Source organism: Marmota flaviventris, chromosome 18 (genome assembly GCF_047511675.1).
Source record: "Marmota flaviventris isolate mMarFla1 chromosome 18, mMarFla1.hap1, whole genome shotgun sequence".
Taxonomy (NCBI): Eukaryota; Metazoa; Chordata; class Mammalia; order Rodentia; family Sciuridae; genus Marmota; species Marmota flaviventris.
In genome coordinates this window covers 20,375,964-20,386,625 of record NC_092515.1, presented here as the reverse complement: position 1 = coordinate 20,386,625, position 10,662 = coordinate 20,375,964, and positions in this window count along the sequence as shown.

Genomic DNA, 10,662 nt, shown 5'->3' with positions numbered 1-10,662 from the left:
CTCAGAGCCACTAGCATTGCTAGGAAAACTAAACATAGCTATTGGAATAAAGCATCTTCTCCTCCATATCACCTAAAATCACTTCATGGCTGTCAGGAGCATGTGGGGCCTCTTTGGGCACCGAGCTCTGGACAGGTCACTGAGGCTTCAAGGATCTGTAAGCCATACTCCAAACATCTGCAGCCGTGGCTACAGCTGAGGGCTATTACCAACCGGATACACAACTGGGGATGTGACGTCATTTGTGTTCCTGCCATCTAAATCCCCCTCTGTCCAAGCCTGCAGGACATTCTTTCACATGCACAAATATTTATAGGTGTAAATTCAGCAGAGCGGAAGGGTCCTGTCAGGTGGGCAAGGCACACAAGAATTCGAGACCAAGGCCATCTCGAAGTGACACTGACTCTGCGAGCCCACAGTGGGGATGGACAGGCGTCCCTGACGTGCAACTCAGAAGCCCTCCTCCTCAGGAGGAGGGTGCTGGCCTTTGGGTGGTGTAAGCGATGGAGATCTGAGTGGTCTCCCCACCGCCCTTAGCTGAGGTTCTGTGGGCTCCCCAGAGCCCTTGGAGGACAGGAGCAGGAAAAGACAAGGCAGTAACTAAAAGGGCGTTAACCTGGGCTGCCCACTGCACCTGCTCCCACCAGACTTACAAAGGAACGCTTAATTCCCACAAAACGGTAAACAGATGTAGTCCTCTCAATAAAACACCAATCTTTAAAACCCGTCATCCTGGCCAAATGCCATGGCCCTCCCTAATAAACACGGAAGGCTGTGTGGAGGGCTGGATTCATTAATACCCACAGGTTCCTGACCTTTTCCTGGGCACATGGACAATCAGTCCCCCTAAGACAGATGACCCACTGGCTTGCGTTCTTCTATGATGTATGTGTGTCCTTCTTATGCAAGAGACATGGGACAAGGATCCAAGTCCCCAAGTGGGCCTGCTTTCTGTTCCAGAATAAAGTAAACATAAAAATAAAACCATTGCACAACCAGAGCCTTCTAAGAAAACCAGCATTTGCATCGATGATGAAGGGAGTCTTGTTCTCTTTTTGCTAAAGCAGAGAAGTTTCATTTTCTTTTGGTTAAGCAATAACCCCCCTCCCACCCACCAAGAAATAGGAATTGAGTTTCTTCCCTGGGTTGGAAAAAAGGCCTGGGTTAGAGAGAATGGGAGCACTGTGCCTCTGTGCATGTGTTAGGAGTGGGCAGTGCCTCCAGATGGGGCTGGGAGAGGCTCGTATTCATGGGCAGACTAAGAAAGAGAAACACATGGATTGTTCTGGCTCCCATGAATCCCATTTTTACCCCCCAGAGCTATTTCCATGTACACTGGGCTCTTATCAACAGCAGGTCTGGTCCAATTGTCTTCTAATTCATATTAGAGTAAGAATGACTATTCCAAGCACTACGGAAAGAAGGGCTGGGAGGACACATGGACGGGAGTGTCTCACTTTGTTTTAGTAGATCATAGCCATGTTCCAATATCACAGCTTGAGATCACAAAAGGAAAAAAAAAATATGATGACTTGGACCATTTAGAAACATAATAGAAAATGAAAAGTGCAGGAAAGGAGCAGCGATAGACAGTATGTATGAAAACATAGATCCTGGAACTTTTTAATCTGGGACAATAGAAACATCACAATTGTTCATTATCGAGGTAGAAAATAAAAACAGAAAAAAACATTGGAGTACGATTCCTCATTAAAACAAAAGAAAACAACAACATCAACAAAAAAAGCCTCCCCCCGGACTTGGGTCAACTAGAAGCAGATGTTGGGATCTAGTTTCAAATTCTTTACCATATACCTGTGACCCGTCTTAATCAACTAAGTTCAACTTTGTTTCTGTGATGGATACTTTTAGGCTCCAATTTGACTAAGTAATGCCCACAACGCTGGTGAAACATTATTTCTTCATACATCTGGGAGGATGTTTCCAGAAGAGATTAACATTTGGACCAACAGACTGAGGAAAGAAGATTCACCCTAGTGGAGCACAGTAATTTGTGAGGCTGAGGTAGCAGGATCACAGATTCGAGACCAGCCTCAACAACTTAGTGAGAACCTGCCTCAAAATAAAATTTTCAAAGGGCTCGGATGCAGCTCCGTGGTAGAGCACTTGACTAGCACATGAAGAGCCCAGAGTATCATTCCTAGCACGGAAAAAAAAAAAAAAAGAAAGAAAGAAAGAAAGAAAGGTGATCGGCTCTCACCCATGTGGGTGGGCATCACCCAATTTGCTGAACCCCAGAGTTCGCAGACTGTTATGGTTTAGACATGAGGTATCCCCCAAAAAGCTCATGTGTGAGACAATGCAAGAAGGTTCAGAGGTAAAATGATTCCATTAGGAGATCTTTAACCTAACCAGAAGTCAGTCCTCTCGAGGGATGACTGGTGGTAACTGTAGGCAGCTAGGGTGTGGCTGGAGAGAGTCGGGCCCTGGGGGCATGCCTTTGGGGTTTATATTTTGCCCAGGGAACCAGAGCTCTCTGCTTCCCGGTTGTCATGTCCTCTGCCACACCCTTCCACCATGATGCTCTGCCTGTCTTGGGCCCACAGTTATGGAGACTGTCAACCCTGGACTGAGCCTCTGAAACTGAGAGCCAAAACAAACTTTGCTCCTCAGCCCTGTTCTTCTCATACATGTGGTCCCAGTGATGCAAAGCTGACTGAAACACAAGCCTTTGGCTCTGACTGAACTGTACCAGCAGCCTTTGCAGGTCTTCAGCTTGCAGATGGCAGATCATGGGATATTTTAGCCTCCATAATCACATAGGCCAATTCCCATAATAAAACCCTTCTTATATGTCTCTGTCTATTTCCTATTGACTCTGCTTCTCTGGGGAACCCTGCCTAACAGCATTCCCTATCTGTAAAGTGGGTATAAAGAAGCACATACCCCGCAGGGTATTGGGATGATTCCTACAGATGAATCTTAAATAGAACCCTGACCAGTCTCCAGCTTTTATTAAGCATTGAGTGACCTTCAGCTGTTGGTACAACTGCACCTTGGACGACTGTAAAATAAACTCCTTATAACTGAGAACACAGACTCTCAAAAGAAACATTGGCTTTCTCAGGGCCAGAGGGAGAGAGGTGTGGGAAGCCCCCCTTTCAATCCCCACCTTCCTGCCTAGCTCATGACCTATTCCACCTGCCCACCTGGGCAGAAGCTCCTTTATGGGTCCCTCTCTGGGGAGATGGATGAAGCAACAAATGGGCAGTTGAAGACTCAGGGATCCCTCTGCCTCCTCTTCTCACCTGAGAGTTCAGACAAGCCAGGACCCTCTGAGCATATCTTCACCATCTGGTCTCCTGCCACCTGGGGAGAGGTTCTGAGGGTACGGAAATGTGTGGTTCTGAAACTTGACATCCTAAACCCTACAACTTCAGAGTCACAATTAGAACAACTGAGATGGGGTCCAGGGATGTGTGTGTATGAAACCCAATCTCCTCGGTGAGTCTCATGATCTTCCTGGCTCAGGACACCTGGTGTAGGACGCCATAACCCTGAGGAACTGCCAAGGGCACAGCCTTGCCCGGCACCCCTCCTGCCTGTGTTCTCTCTTCCTCCCGGCTCTCGGTCTTACCTCCACCACACCGCAGTCCTCTGGACCCCCTGCCCTCCACAGGGATAATTCCAGGAGTCCAGTTTCCATACCTCATCTTGACTTTTACAAGTTCCCAGGATAAAAACATCTACACAAAGGTCACCTTCTAGTGTTCAATGAGCCCTGCACAAAGTCTCACCTTCTCCCACAGATGACCATGCTACCTGCTATCAGGAAGGCTTCTTTTGCTCCGGCTTCCATGAAGCTCGAAGAAAATTTAAACCTTCAAGTGGAACAACTAGATAGACCTACATGTTTGTTTATTCCTTCTCCATGTGAGGATTTCTTTTCTCTTTCAAAAGCATTATTCAAACAGACTATTGGGTATGTGGATTTCTCAAAAGCTAAGAGGAAGAGACTTCTCCGGTGGAGGTGAGAAAATTCCAAAGAAGCAGGACACAAGATCGCAGACTTAAAACCACCCAGTGTCAGTCTAGGAGTTTCTCTCAGTGACACGGATGCTTCAGTAAATGTCTCCAACTGTCACTTTTACTCTAAGGGGAAGAAAGCAACAGGGTCAGGCCAGTCCAGAGTCAGAATACCCAGGTTCTACACAGAGCTTGCCGTTGGTTACCTGTGTGATCTTCTTGTTCCTCAGCTATCTGATCTGTGAAACGGGGCCTGGAAGAACTCTGTGGTCACTCCTCCCTGTGCATCCGATGCTAGATAATTGCCACATGGACCATATGAAATAAAGGAAGCCAACATCCCTTGAACATAGCAAGGCACCTGCCTCTTTGCAGCATGGAACCAATAGAGTAAAGAAGAGGACCAGGGAGAGAGAGAGGAGGAGAGGGAAAGCAGACACTGGGAGGTGATATTGACCAAACCAAACTATGCTGTTATATCGTGTGCATGTACAAAATGTGCCAATGAGTCCCACCATTATGTGTAACTGCAATGCACCAATAAAAACATGAAAGCAGAGGAATGTTGGGGAAAATAATTTCATCTTCTATGTGTCTTATCCTGACAGCTGCAGGTCTACCTTAGAAGACTCACTAGGTGGATCCTTCCTTTAAGTGACATCATGCAGGAGACCTCTAGGTTTTCATCTCCCCACCCATAAACCAAAGAAGGAAAACCCCTGACTCAGGTCTCCAAGTTGATTGTGGTCAACAAAATGATGGCAGCTGACGCTGCTGACCCTTCCCACTTAACCCTCCCTGCAACTCTATGAAGAAAATGTAATTATCAACCTTATTCTACGGGCAGAGAGATGAAGGCACAAAGAGCTTAAGGAATTACCAAACGATTCAATCCCAGGTGGTCTGATCCTGGAATTAGGCATTTAACTGTATCCTTTTTAAGAGAGCATCTGGGAAATACCAACAAGAGCAAAGGTTTGTGTGTGCAAAAGATCTACTCAGGTCAGTTGTGCCTTGAGGGACCTGTGTTCCTTGTAGGCTCTGAGGAACCCAATTAAGATGGTGGAAGGGCCCACAGGGACCAGGCCAAAGGGAAGAGGGGTAATCACTGGTCACTATCAGGGCCCAGCAACCCTCAAGCCAAGCCATCTCCACCTCTGTGGTTTGGTCAGACATTCTGGGAAGACACTTCAGTCACCAATGAAGCCACACAACATGGAGGGATGGGTGAGGGAAGATGCAGAGCACAAGTCTTGAATGAGTCCATTAAGACACGAGAATAAGAGAAACGAACCTGTTTTCCCCATCTGGGAGAGCACCTTGTGGGTGTCCATGGGCACTGGGAGAGGTCTCTTCTGCTCTAGGTATTCACCTGGGTGCTGGTCACACTGGCCCATTCCATCAGGGTGGCCGGGCCCTTATAATCAGTGATCTTTGCAGGATGAATACCACACATCAAAGCAAGTGTCTGGAGAAAGGCAGTTACAGCATCCTCTGGGCAGGAGCAGCCATGTGGGACTTGAGAGCTGCCCAATGGCCTTTGCTCCTTAGCCCTCGGCCAGCACCAGTCAGCACCAGACCTTGATCTCAATTCTACACTAAATGATCCCCCCTTGGCTTTCACAGGACGGAATGAACTGTGCCTCCTTCAAAGATGAAGACACAGGTAGAGGCCCGTGGTGCCCGATTCCAATGCTGCAGGGGACACCTACCTCAACTGAAAACTGAGTAACGTGTGTGAGGGCTTGGTTGGTGTCCCTCTGTGAGCTCAGGGAGGCTGTGACAGACTCTGGTGGGCGTGCACAACACTGAACACAGTGGGTCTCCTAGAGAGAGGGACAGAAAACGAATGAATGAACCCAGTCCCCACGGCTCTTGCAGCTTCTGCCTTGAGACGTGTGTCCTTCCCGTGTTCCTCCACTCTTCCTGGCTCGCACCTCTCTGTTCTCTGCTTCTCTGTGACTGTTCATCTTGGTCTCTGTCTCTGTATGTTTGTTTCTCTGTGTCTCTGTCTCTCTGTGTGATGGTTTCTGTCTGCCCCCTGTCTCTTTTTCTCTGTTCATCTCTCTCTCTCTCTCTCTCTCTCTCTCTCTCTCTCTCTCTCTCTCTCACACACACACACACACACACTGGCCAAAAAGCTCCACCCACAGCCTCAGGCCCCAAGAGGCTCTGAGGGTTCCTGCCCCTCCTGCTGTCCAGATGTCCTGGCAGCAATGTCTGCTGGAGAGACTGGGAGGGGAGGGTTAAGCCCCCAGTAGCCAATGTTCCAAGCCCTTGCATGAAGCCAGACCCCCAGGTGTAGCTGGCTCGAGCCTCCCCTTCAGTGACCATAGCCCTCCTGGTGTCGTGGAGATGAATCCCACTGTGCCCAGGAGCCCGGGGCAGCTCCTGCAGTGATTGGCAGGTCTTTGTGGAGAAGCTCTCCTTTCCTGCTCCCTAGTCACAGCTGTTGCTGCCCATCGCATGGATCTGTGGGTCTCACCTCTGCATTGACAGTTACTCCACACCCATCCGAGACCTGCAGGGCTGCCCTCTGTCAATGGCAGAGACTCTGTTCTCGTTCCTGGGAGGGGGGATCTGGGTGTCCTGACACCTGCCGTTTCCACAGGGACTCCTGGTCTAATTTACCACCCTGCAGCTGCCTGGGTGCCTCCTCTGGTAGGTGTGGCCTTCTTCTCTCTCCTGCAAACAGAGCACCCAGCCATGGCTGAGAGGAGGGCCAAGGAGGCCTCAGAGGATCACCCACCTCCTGGAAATGCTAGGGTCAGTGGCACCCCCACGCTGCAGCCACCAGACCCCCTGCTCCCCTCCCCTTTGCAGGGTGCAGGTGGCTCCCTCCATTCCGGGACCCCTTTTCAGCCCTCTCACCCTTCTCGGCCTGCCATGATTGGGTGTTGCACTGCGGGATGGCCAGGTTTATCTGCTGTCAGGCACTTTATATCCTCCATAACTCTGCCTCCCAAGCCCTCCTGTGCATGTGTTTAATTTTTACAATCAGGAAGACGGATGGGGAGAGTGACAGCCCAGACACCCTGGAGGGGTGGGCTCCGGCCCTGCCTCAGCGGAACCTGTGCATGAATTCCATCAGGGACCCGAGGTTGTATTTTATGCATAACACCCCAGTGGTTTTTAAATCTCCTTAAACTTTTGATGACGGAGATAAAGGGAAAAAGAGGAGGCTGTGTAAATATGGAGCCACTATTTGGGAAGAGCTGCCAGGCCCTGTGGAGGGTGGAGTGGAGGACTACTTTTTACGGTCACTCGAGGTAAGTTCCTGTCTTCCATGGCCACACTGTGTCCCTCTTCCATCCAGTGGGCAGAACGATGAGAACTCCCAACCCCCACGTCCTGCTCTTTCCAAGACACACCCTAGGGTGATGGCGATGATAGTAATGATCACAGCAAAGAGAAGAAAAAACAGATAAAATGGAAATATTAACTGAGAATTAACGCTTCTGTTTAACATACTGCTTTTGATTGATCATCACTCACAATCTAATAAAAGCAACACCCTTGTTGGGCAAATGCAGCTCCACGCTGAGTCCCCTCGATGCCACCTTCCCTTGAATGGCCGCCCAGAGTCCTTCCTACAGGGCAGGTCTGCAGCCCTTATGCTGGCCCAATGGTCCAAAATTGCTAATCTGCTTACCCACGGTCCCTGTCTACCTGTCCATCTTTAAAAATAAAACAACAAAAGTAGTGACAGTTACGGTGGCTACTACTTGGCCATGACCCTATCATACATCTTCCAGTGGGAATATACCATTTTCTCCCTCTCACAGCCCAATGATGCTGATAATTTTTGAAAGGAAAGCGAGGAACCAGGAGACAGGTGAGCGAGAAATGAAAGACAGAGACCGGGCAGAGATATACACAAGAGTTTTTTTGTCAGAGCTGATAAATAAAGGCACATCTCTCTCTATAGATGGAGAGAGGCAAAACAGGCTTAGGAATCACGACTTTTATGGGGCAGGCTCAGGGATTGGAGCTGGGCAGGTCCTAATGCCGGTGGCTAAGGGTGGGGTTGATATGAGGGAGGGGTGAGCCTTTCTCAGAAACGCCCTTGGGCGGAAAAGTGAAATTTTTCTTAAAATGGCCGTCCAGGTGCTAAGCAAGGAACTTACAATTTTATGATGCTCATTCCACAAGTCTCAGGGAGGAAGAGGAGGCTGGTCGAGGTCACACTGACAATCAGTTCTGAACTCCAGGAAGTCATCCTCCTGGAGATCTTCCCCAGAGGGGGTTTAAGTGACTTACAAGATGTGCCTCACACAACACTCCAGATATATCTCTCATTGTGGATAGTATGTTGTGGTTTGGAGTTTGCTTATGTCACCTTGGAGATAGGTAAAGCATCGGATTCCTTGTTGTGCCCCCAGAAGCCAGTATATGACATGTGGTTGTTTTGGGAGGACTCATGTTGGACTTAAGCCACCCAGCCTCCATTAGTTTAAATGGGTTCTGGGGATGTCTCTCCTGGCCCCCTGAGTGGTTGAACTGGATCCCATAATCAGAAAGGAATGTTCCCAAATGATATGGAAAGTCCTCCCTCTACCTGCTCCTTCCTCCTTAGTAAGATTTTCCTTATGCACACCATCAGGGTGCATGCTAGAGCCATACATCACTTGGGGATCAATTGCATCCCCTGGGTTTCCTTCAAACTCCTTCAGTCTAAGAATAAAGTTTAAAAACTGAGTTCACAGAGGTAAGCCTGAGTTGGGCTCCCAGGAGTAGCTGCTACAGCAAACAATAAGTGTTTTATTCTTATATTTGGAGGGGAGCAGGAGAACCCCATAATATCAAGAAAAGTGAGCAGACAGACCCAGAGCTGAAACAGGACTGATCATAATCAATACCATCCAAGCTAATTCAATTCATTTGCTTTGTATTGAGTATGATCTTAATATACTAGGAGACATCAACTTTTATTAGGGTCTAGGAAATCATCTTTGAAAAGAAGCAAAATGGTATCAAATGCGTAATTTGAAAACATTGTTTTCAACATCTTTCCACTTCATTTAGCATTTTGAGGAATTGAGGCTATATCTTGTAGCTATCAAACTGAATTAATCACCTTCAGACCTGATGGAAGATAACTGGAACTCTAATTTAGAACTGCTTTTATTCTTGGAAGATGGTCTTTTCAGTTGGAATATGGGTATTAGTTAGAATTCCTTCCACTATTCATAAACTATTATCCTACCAATTTTTAATGGATTAGATCAGTATCATTGAATATATTAACCACTATCTATGGGTACTGACCACCTGGGATGCGGCTCAATTCAGATTGAGATAAAATTCAAATGGATTTCAAAGATTTAGTTAAAAAAAATGTAGAATACTTCAATAGTTTGGATATTAATGATGTGTTGAGATGACAAAAATTTATATGTAAATAAAATGCGTGATTAAAATGAATTTCACCTGTTTTATTTTTACTTGTTTACTGAAGCTCCTAGAAAATTTAGAATCCTATATTGACTCTCATTATTTTCCTGTTGAACAATGCCAGTCTACCCAATTAAACACCATGAAGTAATTGAATGATGTTTGTCCAGAGTTTTAAAATGACTCAAAGAATATGAAATGCAATTTTAAGTTTAAAAAAATTGGTAAAAATGCATATAGAGGATAATTAAAACCATGTAAACACACCTATGTGTTTACACGTATACAAACAGAATAAAAGGAAGAGAAGGAACTTAGCTGTTGAAGGAAGTTTATCTCGGACTATAATATGATAATGATAGTCTCCTTCATCCATTTCTAACTGTTCCTCAAAGAGCATTTGATCATGTTTATTATTAAATAAAAATAAATGTTATTTTGAAAGGAAATTATTTCCCATAAAAATTAGGATTGTTACATGCAGCTCGATGTTCTGCTCAGCACCGGCTAAAATAAATAATTTACAAGCACACTTCATCCTTAGTTCCCAGTAACATCTCATCATGGAATAAACTGTTTTCATGAGGAAATCAATCTCATGAAAGTACAGTTTTTAGTTAGATCACACACAAAATAATTCTTCAAATAAGCATCTATTTAACAACAAATGATGACCCGATTTAAAAAAAAAAAAAATGGTGGTCACTATTGCAACATTACAGTGGGAAGAGAGAGTCCATTATCAAAGTTGGCTCAGCCAGAATTCATTTCTGGTTGTTAGAAGCAAAAAAGGAAGAAGAAGAAGAAAGAGGAGGAGGAGGAGGAGGAGGAGGAGGAATGGGAAAATACCTGTGAGCTCCTAATAGCTAGTCTTCTGGATGGGCTTCTTTTGAATTAAGGATTCTTGAAGCTAGAGAAGAGTTATTATCATAATGGTTCTGGCCTAACTTTTTGCCAATTTACTTGACTTTCTCAAGGAGCTTTGTTGCAATGGATGAAATTTACTTGGAAATCCTGAATTCCTTTTGGGTAGCACAGTCTTATCCACCCACTTACCCATCCATCCAACCATCCAACCATCCACCCACCAATCTACCCACCCATACATCTACCCATCTCACCTATCCATCCATCATCCAACCATCACACCCATCCATCCATTCACCCCATACTTCTGACCACCAAATTTTTATAGAGAGTTGTTGACTCTGGCTGTAGCTTCTGGGGACATAACAATGAACAAAACTCTGCTCCCAGGGAGCCTATATTCTAGGAGGAGAA